This window comes from Moschus berezovskii, chromosome 6 (genome assembly GCF_049115385.1).
Source record: "Moschus berezovskii isolate FMDL1 chromosome 6, NW_MosBer_1.0, whole genome shotgun sequence".
In the NCBI taxonomy this organism is placed as follows: Eukaryota; Metazoa; Chordata; class Mammalia; order Artiodactyla; family Moschidae; genus Moschus; species Moschus berezovskii.
The window spans coordinates 122357513-122372004 of record NC_142465.1 but is presented as its reverse complement, the minus strand read 5'-3'; the positions used below and the strand labels follow the sequence as shown (position 1 = coordinate 122372004).

Genomic DNA, 14492 nt, shown 5'->3' with positions numbered 1-14492 from the left:
CATTATAAAACCGTAACTTTTAAGAAACTGTAAAATCCATGGCTTACAGAGGCAGCAGGGGACACCGTGGTTGGTTTGGGAAGCGGGGAGGCCGATGACCCCCACTGAGCAGGCGTGTACTGCTGACCCGGGACCTGGACTGACCCACAGAACCCCCCTCCCATCTCCCTCATCCTGACCACTGTCCACACCCCTGCCCTCTCTGTCCTGAGGAAGACCCCGCACTCACAGATGTTTGACTGCTGGCTCAAGCTTGCACAGCCAGGAGATGGAGGGACTGGACCTGAGCTCATCCGTGTCTGGACGCAGGACCAGCATTCTGAACACAGGGGACAAAGGCCCAGGGCTTGGCGGGCATGAGGAGACAGAGAAAAGGTGAGACCCTTCTGGGCCCTGCAAGCACTAGGGGAAGTAGTGTCTGAGCAGGGTAAGCAAGCCCCTGCCCAGTGGAAACAAGGACACATCTGAGAAACGAGGCACAGGCGCCGTGCCCCGCCCCACCCCCGAGTCCTGGCCACGGCTCCTTGGGGCCTTCCGGCGGACGGAGCGGGAGCCCTTGGGGCTTCTTAAATAAATGTGGTTATGTTATACATCATTTGAATACCCGTTTCTTGCCTTATGCTTTTTTGCTAGTGGCTTATTACATACGGCGTATATTTATTTTAGACCATGGAAAAAATGTTAGACAGAAAGCAAATCTGAGACATTTTCTTATTCAGGTTCAAAATTGGTTGTAAAGCAGCAGAGACAACTTGCAACATCAACAACACGCTTGGCCCAGGAACTGCTAGTGCAGGGGTGGTTCAGGAAGTTTGACGAAGGAGATGAGAGTCTTGGTGAGGAGCGCAGTGGCCGGCCGTCAGAAGCTGACAAGACCGACTGACAGCCACCATCGAGGCTGAGTCTCCTACAACTGCACGAGGAGCTGGCCGCTCTGTGGTCCCCGCGTTTGAAGCACATTGAAAAGGTGAAACAGCAAAGTGGGCGCCTCGCGAGGCGACCGAAAACCAAAGCATCATCGTTTTGAAGCGTCGTCTTCTCTTACTATACAAAACACAAAAATCCACTTCTTGATCGGATCCTGGTGTGGATTTTATGGCAACTGGTGGCAACCAGCTCAGTGGTTGGGTGGAGAGACGCTCCAAAGCACTTCCCAAAGCCAAACTCGCACCAAGAAAGGTCATGGTCACTGTTTGGTGGTCTGCTCCCCTGCAGCTTTCCGAACCCCAGGGACACTGTTACATCAGTAAACCATGAGAGGCGCTGAGAACAGCAACGCCTGCAGCAGGCAAGGTCAGCAGAGGGCGCGGTTCTTTCCCACGACAGCGCCCGACCGCACTCGCACAACCGGCGCTTCAGAAGTTGAACGAATTGGGCTACGAAGTTTTGCCTCGTCCGCCGTCTCATCTGACCTCCCGCCAACCGACTACCACTTCTTCCAGCACCTCACAACTTTTTGCCGGGAAAACACTTCTGCAACCTGCAGGAGGCAGAAAATGCTTTCCTAGAGTTCATTAGATCTTGAGGCACGGATTTGCACCAACCTAGGTAGAAGAGCTGGAGAAGGCAATGGCGACCCACTCCAGTAATCTTGCCTGGAAAATCCCATGGACGGAGGAGCCTGGTAGGCTGCAGTCCGTGGGTTGCTAACAGTTGGACATGACTGAGCAACTTCACTTTTACTTTTCAGTTTCATGCATTGGAGAAGGAAATGGCAACCCACTCCAGTGTTCTTGCCTGGAGAATCCCAGGGACGGGGGAGCCTGGTGGGCTGCCGTCTATGGGGTCGCACAGAGTCGGACACGACTGAAGCGACTTAGCAGCAGCAGCAGCAGCAGCAGGTAGAAGAGCTGGCGGACCAAACCCAGGCTCCATTCTGACCCTCAGGCTCCTTGCCTGCAAAGCAGAGAGGACACCAACTCTCCATGCAGCAATCCCCTTGGAAAGTGGCTCCCTTCCTGGAAGGGGTCGGGACATACACGCCCCCTCCTCCCAGGACCCCTGGCTCGTTCCTGGACTAGCATTAGAGAGGAAGGGAGGGTTTAGAGCAAGGAGACTGCCCTGGAAGTTACAGTTCTGCATAATGTCAGTATGCGTTTGTCCGAATCCACAGGACGTCCAACACCAGGAGTGAACTGTGATGTAAGCCATGGGCTTTGGGTGATGATGACGTGTCAGTGGAGGCTCACCAGCTGTAAGAAATATCCCATCTGGAGGCGGATGTTGATAGTGGGGGAGGCTGGGCGTGCGGGTGGAGGCCTACATGGGAACTGTGTGTACCTTCCACTCAATTTTGTCTTAAACCTAAAACTGCTCTAAAAAGTAAAGTCTTAATTACAAAACAGAGGATGAAGGGGAGCAGGAAGAGGAGGGAGACTGGCAGGGCAGGGGGGTGCACCCTCCCCAGCCTCGCCCCTGCAGGAGGCAGTGAGGCGAGTTGCCAGCAGGGGCGAAGCTGCAGCAGGGACCCAGCCCAGGGAGCCAGGAGGGGACACACACTGGACTCCCGTCCCCCCAGCCAGCCACGCCAGCTGGTCCCCGAGACCACCAGCTACATTTCCAGGCTGAGCTGATCAAATAAGCTCCTGGTGTTTGTACATAAATCTCCAGGCTGAGAATGCCAACGTGGGTTTGATTCTGAGTGTGGTTTCTGCAGCATTGATAATGACTCCGTAAATCTGCAAAGTATGTATCTTTAATCTGGCATAATTAAATGCTGAGTTATTTGCAAATGAAATGTTTAAAACTAGCAAAGCTGCTGCAGTGTCCCAAGGCTGAATCTCTGGAAGCAGGTCTTGGCTGAGCATCTTCTCCACCTGCCCCTCCTCTGTGACGGCTGGTGGAGGAACAGGAGCATGGATGGGAGCCCTGAGGCCCCGCTCTGGGGGTGTGTTACCCCCAGCTTTGGCAAGGGAGCTTTCTTTGGTGGGGGCGGCAGCAGACAGCTCAGCTGGCTCCCTGGCGATGCTCCAGGCAGGCAGGTGCTCAGGGGTCGGGAGTGAAGTGTCGCATAAGGTGATGCTTGGAGCGCCCTTGCTGGGATGAAGGGTTTTGACGGCTAAGAGGATAAGGAAGTGATGGGCTCCTTACAACCTCTCCTCCTCCCGCGCCTTCCCTAGAGGGAGGGCCGGTAGCAGGGCAGAGCCTGAGAGAATTGCAAGGTGGAGCCGGGCTCGGCGGGGGGCATGCTGGGTCAGGGGTCCAGGTCCATCCTCATGTCTCCCTGGACAGTGTTTGCAGATGGAGGGTACGTGAGTGAGTATTTGAGTGTGTGTGTGTCTGTGTGTCTGTGAGAGACATGCTGTTGTGTGCAGGTTTTGTGTGAATCTGTGCAGGTGAGTATCTGTGTGCAGGTGTGTGGGTCTGTGGGTCTGTATGCAGGTGGGTGTGTGTCTGTGAGCAGCTGAGTGTGTGTTCAGGAAACTGGCCCCAGGAAGCCTGATCGCACCTGTCCAGGTGACACATTATTAGCTCCATCGTCCAGCAGTCACTCACCTGTGAGTGTGGGCTCCCAGCCAGACTCTGTCAGGCAGAGCCCACAGGTGCCCGTATCAGTGGAGGCTGGCGGTGGGCTGTCTGTGGTGAGATAGGGCGGTGTCAGTGACAGAGACCCTCCTTCAGCGACATCACTGGAGCACTTAAGGTGGACAGTTACGGTCCTGATGCCGGCCTTAGTAGCCATGTTAACGATAAAAGCAGTAACTGCAGCAGAGACAATCCTAACGCAGCCACTGCAAATCCTGGCAAATGGCATATGTGTATCGGCTGTGCTATTCCTGCAACCTTTCACTGAGTGTGAAGCATTTTCAGCATGAAAATATCAAGTGGTGAAAATGATCTCACAGAGAAACAAAGCCGGTGAAAGCTGGACACGGTTTCCACATCAAGGGCATGTTTGTGACCATACAGAACGTGATAATACAGACTCAGGACCCATAAACTACAAATGACTGGCCCAGTAATTGACACAACTGGTAGAAAAACAGTGAATACACAGAGGATTTAAATAATCCAATTAGAGGGCTCGTAGTGGAAGACGCAGGTACTGTTTTACACCAAGACACGCAGACTACAAATCCCTCTGGACACACCGGAAATAGCACGAGTGCGGGCATTAACAATGAAGCAGACGACAGAAGAGCCGCCCAGACGCTGAAGAACTGCCCTGTACAGATCATCCTTTTGGCCAAAGAATAATAAAACTAGAAACTATTGATTTTGAAGCATCACTGAAACCTAAACAACACGGAACTCAGTGTGTGTGTGTGTGTGTGTGTGTGTGTGTGTGTGTCCGACTCTCTGTGACCCCATGGACTGCAGCTCGTCGGCTTCCTCTGTCTATGGAATTCTCCAGCCGAGGAGACTGGAGTGGGTTGCAATGTCTTTTTCCAATGTGAATTTTAGTAGCAGTAGTTTTTAGTCGCTAAGTTGTGTCTGACTCTTGCAACCCCACAGACTGTAGTCCACCAGGTCGCTCTGTCCACGGGATTCTCCAGGCAAGAACACTGGAGTGGGTTGCCATTTCTTTCTCCATGGAACTCAGTAAACGTGGGTAAAAACACAATCAGGTTGAAATTACAGAGAATTTCTAATGAAACCTTGCATTCCCTTCTGGGGCATGGCTAAAGCATAATTAGGAATTTGACTTTAAATCTAGTTATCAAGGGGCTTCCTGGTGGCTCCATGGTGAAGGGTCTGTCTGCCAGTGCAGGAGACACAGGTTCAATCCCTGATTCAGGAAGATCCCGCGCGATGTGGATCAACTAAGCCCGTGGACACAACTAGGGACCTGCGTTTTAGAGCCTGGGGGCTGAAACGACTGGAGCTCGTGTGCCCTAGAGCGTGCTCCACAACAGGAGAAGCCCCCGCAGTGAGACGTCCACATGCTGCAACTTGAGCATGGCCCCTGCTCGCCGTAACCAGAGAAAGGACAGGGCAGCAACAAAGACCCAGCACAACCAAAAATAAACAAAGAAAAGTAAAACAAATCAACTAACATGTGACCGGGGGAAATGAAGCTGAGTCTTCAAGTCAGGAGGGTAGGAAAAACCAAAGCCAGTGTCCCTCCCTGCCTGTGCCTTAAAGGAAAGAAGGGAAAAAGAAGATAAAGCCCAGCCAGCGGGAGCACTGAGCCTAGTAAGAGGAAAAAGCAAAGGCTGGGTGTCTGCAGGTACTTATAAAGCAGGAAACTTTCCCTGGTGGCCCAGAGGTTAAAGCGTCTGCCTCCAATGCGGGAGACCCGGGTTCGATCCCTGGGTCGGGAAGATCCCCTGGAGAAGGAAACGGTAACCCACTCCAGTATTCTTACCTGGAGAATCCCATGGACGGAGAAGCCTGGTAGGCTACAGTCCATGGGGTCGCAAAGAGTCGGACACGACTGAGCGACGGAACGGAAAGGAAAGATGAGAAAAAGGAGAGAAGCAACAAAATTCAGAATAAGAGGGCGTGACTAAAAACATCACAAGGAGCTCTCCCGTTCTCCTTGCTTCCCGCTGCTTGAAGTTCCTGCTCGCCGCAACTTGTCACCACGCCACGCAAAACTGAGGAAATCAAGAGCCTTCTGCTCCCAGCCTGGCGAAAGTATGCCAGATCTGTCAAGATTAAGAAAAGTAAGGACGATGTGAACTTTGAAGTTCGACGCAGCAGATGCCTTTACACCTTGGTCTTCACAGACAAAGAGAAGGCGGAGACGCTGACGCGGTCCCTGCCTCCTGGTTTGGCAGAGAAGGAGCTGAAATGAACCATGCACGCTGATTTGAACTGTATTAAAATATTTTAAATTCTCCAAAAAAAAAAAAAAAGAAGCACAAAGAAGGTAACATGATATTTCTCCAAAAAGCTCCGTGTTAATGAGTTGGAAAACATAGATAATATATATATATATTTTGGAAAATCTGAAAATGCCAAACTTGAACCAAGGAGAAAGGCAGATTTGACGAGGAGAGGGGTCGTTAGAGTCACCCCAGGGGAGGCCCCAGGCCCAGCGTGGCAGTCAGTGCTCACAGCCACAGTGAAGGTCATCTTCGCCCTTCCCAAGAAAAGAAGCTAATAACCAGCTTCGGAGCTTGACTTGATTTCCAGATGGACAATTGCATTGTGAGGCAATACAATTTTAAGCCTGTTTTATTTATAACCATAGATGCAAAAGTCATAAACAAATTGTTACTGAAATTCATGTCCATGTTGGAAAAAACTATCCAATATGATTATGATTTTCCCATGAATGTGAGCATGTCTCAAGACTAGAAAATCTAACCATGAGATTCCACCAATTCAATGGATTAAAAGATAAGATTTATGTTACTACAAGGAGAGATGTAGAAAAAATGTTTAGGGTAAAAAAACCAAAAACCCAAAACTACTCAGACTTAAAAAAAAAAAAAAACTATCAGAAGATTAGTAACTAAAGGGAATTCTCTGCTTCAAAGAAATTGAGAATGGATTTCCAGTTAAATCAGACTAAAGAGAAAGTTTGCTCATTAGGATAACCACTGCTTGTGGCATCAGAGAACTTGGCCATGGACAGATGTGTGTGAAATAAAGCGGTTCTTATAGAGAGAGGATGATATACATAGAAATCCAAACAGAAGCAGTGATGAAAGCCTGGCACTAATCAAAGGACTTGGAAGGCTTCTCAGACGCAAGGTCAACTTAGCATCACTTAGCTGTGGACCTCAGTGGGAGCAACACCCAACTACAATGTTGACCCTACATAGAAGTATAATTTCCCAAAATGACAACCCGTTTTAGATAAACTAGTCCAACAAAGAACACACAAGATCTTTTTGAAGGTTTTTTTAAAGATTTCATTAAAGCATATAAAATACATCCAACATGGTCTCATTCAAAATTTCATGTGGCTTATTTGGAGATGAGATTCTACAAAATGGTTCAAAGTCATTCGAAAATACACGTGAAATCTGCACAACTCTTATAAACTCTAGTCAACTCAAAAGAACTGCCAGCACAGGCAACTTGCCTAAGGGGTATTATGACTTATGAAAAAGTTACACAAATAATGAAGTGGACAAAAGCCGAGAGGCTGGACAGAGGAATGGGCAGCTGAGGCCAGGAAGAGAGGACCGATCAGTCAGGTCTGGATGTGGATGGGCCCCTGGCACAAGGTAGAAGTGGGGGCTGATGGCTGATGACCACTCAAGAAGTTCTCAGCCACAGGAAATGTCCAGCAGGTGCTGAAGTGAGGAAGAGAGAAAATGCTGAGTAAGGCTAAGCAGCAAGGAGGCTTTTCCTACAGGATGGATGAGATCGCAAACCGGGACAAAGACCTTAAAAGCCTACAAAGGCTACAGTTAGGCCCAGCCCATGACTCAGCAATTCCAGACCTAGAGATACAGTTGGCAGAAAATGCATGCATTGGAAACAGGAAAAGATGTTGATCCTTATATCTGCCTCAGGGTCCAACAGGGCTCCTGGTGCTCCACCCATCACATCAACTTTCCCAGAGGAAAGGGACTTTCCATAATCCTACACTACACTCCTGTTACCACTTTATTGGCCAGAACCCAGTCATCTGGCCTTGACTATCTGCAAAGTAGGCTGGGAGTGTCGCCCCATAGCGGAGTGCAGGGCAATCCTACATAAAACCACAAATCTATGGAATGTTGTCCAGTTGCTCAGTCATGTCATTCTTTTTGTGACCCCATGGACTGCAGCACGCCAGGTTTTCCTGTTCTTCACCATCTCCCGGAGTTTATTCAGCTTCAGCATCAGTTCTTCCAATGAATATTCAGGACTGATTTCCTTTAGGATGGCCTGGTTGGGTCTCCTTGCAGTCCAAGGGACGTTCAAGAGTCTTCTCCAACACCACAGTTTGAAGGCATTAATTCTTAGGCTCCTTCTCCCTCCAGCCCTTCCTTCCTGCCTCCCAGGCATGCTTATGTCCACTTGTCCAAAATGCTCTGTCCTTTCAAAGACCCTTGAATTTGCAAGTGGATCCTGCTTCCCGGAAAGACTTATCGCCCAACATTCCTTTTGTGAACTCCTACCTTACCCTCAACACCCACCTCACAGAGTTCTTAATTATTCCTCTGCATACACAGCTGTCCCCCAACTAGAATGGGATCTTTTCAAGGGCAGGCACCAGTCTCATTGGGTCTGAATCCCTCCTGTGGGGCACACTTGGATATAGTCTGGTATTGGTTGAATTAATAAATGTTTACTTTCTAAAGTTTAAGCCTTCCCTTTTTGACAGGGAAGTTCTGGCTTTGATACCAGTGGGATGAAATGCAGTTGATGTTTCCTGTGAGTTGGTTCCCAGCAAGTTCCCCCTCCTTTCCAGGACACCCCCATCCACTCTGCTTTCTGTGTCTTGGTGGGGCTTCCCAGGGAGGGGCTGGTCTCCTGGGAGTGAGGATAAACCCGCCTGCTTCCTAGTGGGGTGCTTAGCCTCTCAAGCGTCTTCCAGGGAAATCACCCCTAATCTCAAAAACAAAGCCCAGTGTTGGTGACTGACGGGCTGGCTACCAGGAGCTCCTGGGTGGCACTCTCTCTCCTGAGACCCTGGGAACATCCCGGCCAGGCTGCTTCTGCGGGGGTGCAGCTTGTGGGGCTACAGCACCTGAACCCAGGAGAGTCTAGATCGAGGCATGTGCTCTAAATGGGAAACGCACCCCGGATTCAAAGACACTACAAAAAAGCTGGACTAGATCATGCATCAGTTTTTTAATTGGGTACATATTGAAATGATAATATTGGATAATTGGAGTTGAAATGATAATAATTGGATAATTAGATTAAATGAAAGAGGTGATTAAAATATAAATATTTCACCTGTTTTCCCTCGCTGAGTGTGACCAGTAGAAAATTTTAAATTATACAGTTGGCTGGTAGCCTGGTCCCCTCGGATGGCGTGGGTCTCCTGGGCAGGGCAGGGCCCGTGGTGTCAGATTCACAGGGGCTCTCAGCTCTCACACTCAGACCCCACAGCTCCTGATGCACCCAGGTGACAAAGGGACCGGTGACCTGGCCCAATCATCTCCCATCTCCGGAGAAAGACGTGGGGGGAGAGTCCTTAAAGCCCTTGGACACAGAGGAGCAGGCACTCCAGAGAGTCTGCAAGCCAACCCTGCAGGTGCTGTCTGAGCCCCAGGAATGTCAGACAAGCGGCTCCTCCAGGAGGAAGGGCCCCACACAACTGCAAGTCCAGCTTGGGCTGCCTCCACGACGGAAGTTTTGTGCTCCAACCTCGTGGCACCGGCATCGAAGCTCACGGTCAGCTGGATGGAAGGAATAGGAAGATGCGTGCCTCACAGACCCTGGTGCCCGCCGTGACTGCCCGCCGTGACCTGGCCCTGCGGAGCCACAGTTTTGGGGGTGCATGTGCTGCCCCCACACTTACGCAGCCTTGGTCTTCCCAGGATCTTGTCTGCACACCTGGCCCATTTTCCTGGCCTCAGATAAGGTCTCCCCATCGCTGCTCTGCACACCAGCTCTTAAAAGCTCCAGCCCAGAAAGGACCCCTCGCTCTGCCATCTCAGCCCATGGAAGGAAGTCGAAGTCGCAGCCCATGGGAGAGGGGAAGGAGCGCCTCTTCCTCAGAGTTAGCCGAGGGGTCTGGAGTGAGTAGAGAACCATCAGGGGCTGGGGGAGCAGGCCGTGTCCCTTCATGTTTGTCCAGGTCCTCCATCCGGGGAGGCAGAAGGGCTGGACCATGCCTGGCTCACGGTTTGGGCTTGATTCAACTGCAGTGAGAGCCCAGGTCATACTCTGGTGACCTTTCAGTTCAGTTCTATTCAGTTCCGTCACTCAATCGTGTCCGACTCTCCGCGACCCCATGAATCACAGCACGCCAGGCCCCCCTGTCCATCACCAACTCCCGGAGTTCACTCAAACTCATGTCCGTAGAGTCGGTGATGCCATCCAGCCATCTCATTCTCTGTCGTCTCCTTCTCCTCCCGCCCTCAATCCCTCCCAGCATCAGAGTCTTTTCCAATGAGTCAACTCTTCGCATGAGGTGGCCAAAGTATTGGAGTTTCAGCTTTAGCATCAGTCCTTCCAATGAACACCCAGGATTGATCTCCTTACCTGATAGCAATTTCTCCAGCGGCTTCTATAAAACAGCCATGGTGGTTGTCTGAGTTTCTGCTTCCATCTCTGCAGAGTGGACTCTTGGTGCCTGGAGACTTAGATGGTTCCGGCTTTGACAATGGACCTACTGGGTTTGGATCTGGCATCCAGTAACTATGGGCTTCCCTGATGGCTCAGATGGTAAGGAATCCACCTGCAATGCAAGAGACCTGAGTTCGATCTCTGGGTCAGGAAGATCCCCTGGAGGAGGAAATGGCAACCCACTCCAGTATTCTTGCCTGGAAAATTCCACAGACAGAGGAGCCTGGCGGACTATAGTCCATGGGGTCCCAAAGAGTCGGACATGACTGAGCGACTAAAGTTTCACTTTACAGTAACCATGGAGACTTTTGTCTTGAGACCCCACTTCCTGTCTGTAGAATGGACTTCTAGCAGCATCTCCTAGCAGGGCTCAGAGGACTCAGCAACATGGTGCCCACAAGCCCCCGGGAACAGAGACAGAGGTTGGCTCTTCTTTCCATGGATGCTTTAGAAACAGACCCACGTGGCCAGGCCTCCCACTCCTGATGTCAGGAATGACTGTGGGAAAGGCGGGCTGGCCATCTGCAGACCCTTCCGGAGACGGGATGACATCTGAGCCCATGAAAGAAAATAAAGACCCAAAACCACCTCTGAAGTTAGGCGGACAGTAACAGAGAAAGCAAATTAATGGTTTAAGGAAATGTCTAAAAATAGAAAACTAATAACGATTAATTTTAAAATAAATTAATTAGGCAAGCTTGAAAGAATGCCATTTTTTCCTGAACTGTCAGAGATGAGGAACTTAGAGTGCCTCGCAGATGACACTGAATTTCGCTTATGTTCTAGTGATTAAACCGAGTGATTTATTGGCGTTTTATGAGGGCATTTTCCCTCTGTAACTTAAAACACAGACTGTATCAAAAGCGCCCACTTACTGCCATTATTCCAACATTGGTTATGTGCTATTCTCTTATTTTGTGATTTATGACTTTGTTTTTCTCGAGATTCTAATCTTAACAGTATCGGTGTGCTGCGAGTGGGTCCAATTCCTCACGACCCCATGGACCGTAGCCTGCCAGGCTCCTCTGTCCATGGGATGCTCCAGGCGAGAATTCAGGAGTGGGTTGCCATGCCCTCCTCCAGGGCACACACAAAGTTCTTTTTTAGGAAAAAAATATTAACCCAAGAAACAGTGGCAGGTTGGAGAGGCGTTCTACCTGCGTGTGCACGAGTGTGGGCAGGCACCTGGGTTAGCCGCCGCCTGCTGGCCGGGTCTGCCCCACCCCCACCCCCGCTGCATCGCCCCATCACTTACACTGACGCACTGTTGCAGGGTCCATCACTGCCAAGGTTGTTTCATCTTCACTCGACACTGAAGCACGCTGTGATCCGTACACCGCTGACATTTTTACCAAGTATTCTTTCTCCATCGACTTGTGTGCTTGGCCCAGCCATCACCAGGAGAAGGCACTGGCAGCCCAGTCCAGTGCTCTCGCCTGGAAACTCCCGCAGACGGAGGAGCCTGGTGGGCTGCAGTCCGTGGGGTCACTAAGGGTCGGACACGACTGGGCGACTTCCCTTTCACTTTTCACTTTCCTGCATTGGAGAAGGAAATGGCAACCCACTCCAGTGTTCTTGCCTGGAGAGTCCCAGGGACGGGGGAGCCTGGTGGGCCGCCATCTACGCGGTTGCACAGGTTGGACACGACTGAAGCGACTTAGCAGCAGCAGCAGCAGCCGTCATTTGGACCAAATGCCTCCCTGAGGCATCTCATATCTCCCCACCTTTTGCTTAGGTGGGACTTCACTCACTTTGAGCACACAAAATCCTTTCTCACGTGTCTGTCTTCGTATATAAAGAAACTTGGTTTTAGATCGACAGCGCCCCATTCCCCACTGATGGGGGAAGTGCCCAGCCCAGCAGACAGTGAGACCCAGAGTCTGAGCCGCAATCTCTCAGTTCACCCATCTCTTAACGGTTGGAGCCCATCTCTCGCCTGGTGAGATTTCATCCCAAAGTAGGTCTTGCCAGCAGAAAGCAGAATCCATTGTGTACTTTAGAATGACTGCCATTGCCTTCACAGTTCAGGGAAGCTTTACTTTTCCTGCCAAGAACCGCACTGCCTTTTTCCTGGAAGGTGTCCCAAGCAGACAGAGCAACCTCACCCTGTGCTTGGAGCTAACGTGCTCCCCCCTTCGAGGAACCAGAATGTCCTCTCTCACCACGAGGGTGACAAAGTCACCAGGATCCATCCTGCTCTGGTCGTTCTGGGTCAGTACACTGCAGCGCGTGTTGCCTTCTGATGGATGAGCCCGTTCTGTGCTTCAGGGGAAGATTTTTCTTCTGTTGTAGCTTCGAGGGCGTTTTTTTCATGTCAGGTGTTTCAGATTGCCTGCATGTCTCCCCCGAACCGTTAGCCTCTCTCCAGGCGTTCAGTCCCCTACCTAACCGTGCCCTTTCCCCACAGTTCTCTCCAAACAGATCTCAGCCACGTCCTGTGTCAACAGCTTAATTTTCATTCGCGTCCCTTCTATTCCTCGTGGTTCTAATGAATATTCTGGTTTGCAAATTGTGGCACTTCTGCCTCGGTTCTTCTTCCGAGCTTGGAACTCTTCATCATTTCCCTATAATTTTCTAATCATCTCGTCTCGAGCTCATGTCCTGTGGAAACTGTTCTAATTAAGCTTTTGACTAATTCACGGAAGGCTTCCCTGCGTGGGCTATTCTTTCCTCCGGTTCGCGTTCATAATTGTTTCTGTCGCATTTCTCTTCTCACGTTGCCGATTCCTTCTCTTTCTCCTTCCTCTTTGCTGTAGGTCCATGCAGTTGCCAGACCGTTTTTTCCTTCTCTGATCCTTCCTGAAAGGCAGGCCTCCCTGGACAGTTTGTTCTCGGACAATGTAGGGGGACTTTCCTTGGCCCCAGCTCACCTGAGGCCCCTTTGCTTTCCCTTCTGGGAGACGGTTGGGCGGTTGGGTCCCTGAGCGTTTGTGCTGAGGTTAGAGTAGACCTGGGGAGGTGAAGGGTGATCCTCACATGCGCAGCTGCACTTGGGTGGGGGTCCGCGGTGCAGCCTTCCTCCTGTGAGATTTATAACTAAACTTCAGCCGAGAAGGTGAGAGTGCTAGTCCCTCGGTCGTGTCCGACTCTGCAACCCCACGGACTGTAGCCTGCCAGGCTCCTCTGTCCGTGGGATTCTCCAGGCAGGAATACTGGAGTGGGTAGCCACACCCTTATCCAGGGATGCTCCCGAACCAGGGATGAATCCTGGCTCTCCCGCATCGCAGGCTGATTCCTTACCGTCTGAGCCACCAGGGAAGCCCCGCTCCCCAGCCACTTGGCATTCACTCCGTCTCTGTGGAGAACTCCGTCCGCAGCTCAGCGCCCATGCCTGGAGATGGTAAGTCGTCACTGGTCCTTCTGCCTCCACTGGCGTCCTCCACGGAAGGACCAGCGTTTCTGTTCTCAAAAGGCTTAAATTTATTTTTGGTTGGAGGGTAGCTGCTCCACAATGCTGTGTTGGTCTCTGCGGTACACGGACGTGAGTCAGCTGTGAGCGCACATGTGCCCCTCCCACCCCCCAGCCCTAGGCTGTCGCAGAGCGCCAGGTTTGAGCCCCCGCACCATAGCAAACCCCCTCTGGCTGTCTGTCTCACACGCCGCAGTGTGCATGTTTCCACGCTGCTCTCTCGGTTCAGCCCGCCTCTCGCTCCCCCGCTGTGCCCACGGGTCTGCTCTCTATTTGCTCTTCTTCAGCCGCTCAGTCGTGACCGCCTCTGTGACCCCGTGAACAGCAGCACGCCAGGCATCCCGTCCATCACCAGCTCCCGGAGCTTGCTCAAACTCACGTCCATCGAGTCGGGGATGCCACCCAGCCATTTCATCCTCTGTCGTCCCCTTCTCCCGCCTTCAATCTGTCCCAGCATCAGGGTCTTTTCAAACGAGTCAGCTCTTCACATCAGGTGGCCAAACGATTGGAGCTTCAGCATCAGTCCCTCCAGTGAATATTCAGAACTGATCTCCTTTAGAATGGACTGGTTGGATCTCCTTGCAGTTCAAGGGACTCTCAAGAGTCTTCTCCAACACCACAGTTCAAAAGCATCAATTCTTTGGCGCTCAACCTTCTTTATGGCCCAACTCTCACATCCATACATGACCACTGGAAAAACCATAGCCTTGGCTGGATGGACCTTTGTCGGCAAAGTAATGTCTCTGGTTTTTAATATGCTATCTAGGTTGGTCATAGCTTTTCTTCAAAGGAGCAAGTGTTTTATAATCTGTGGTGTCACCATCTGCAGTGATTTTGGAGCCCAAAAAAATAAAGTCTCTCACTGTTTCCACTGCTTCCCCATCTATTTGCCATGAAGTGATGGGACTGGATGCCGTGATCTTAGTTTTTTGAATGCTGAGTTTTAAACCAGCTT

At 51.0% G+C, this 14492-nt stretch overlaps 1 pseudogene; it reads left to right on the top strand.

Moving 5' to 3' along the window:
• The first annotated feature begins 268 nt into the window (after positions 1–268).
• On the top strand, positions 269–5740 carry LOC148777753 (large ribosomal subunit protein eL38 pseudogene; annotated as a pseudogene).
• The last annotated feature ends 8752 nt before the right edge of the window (positions 5741–14492 follow it).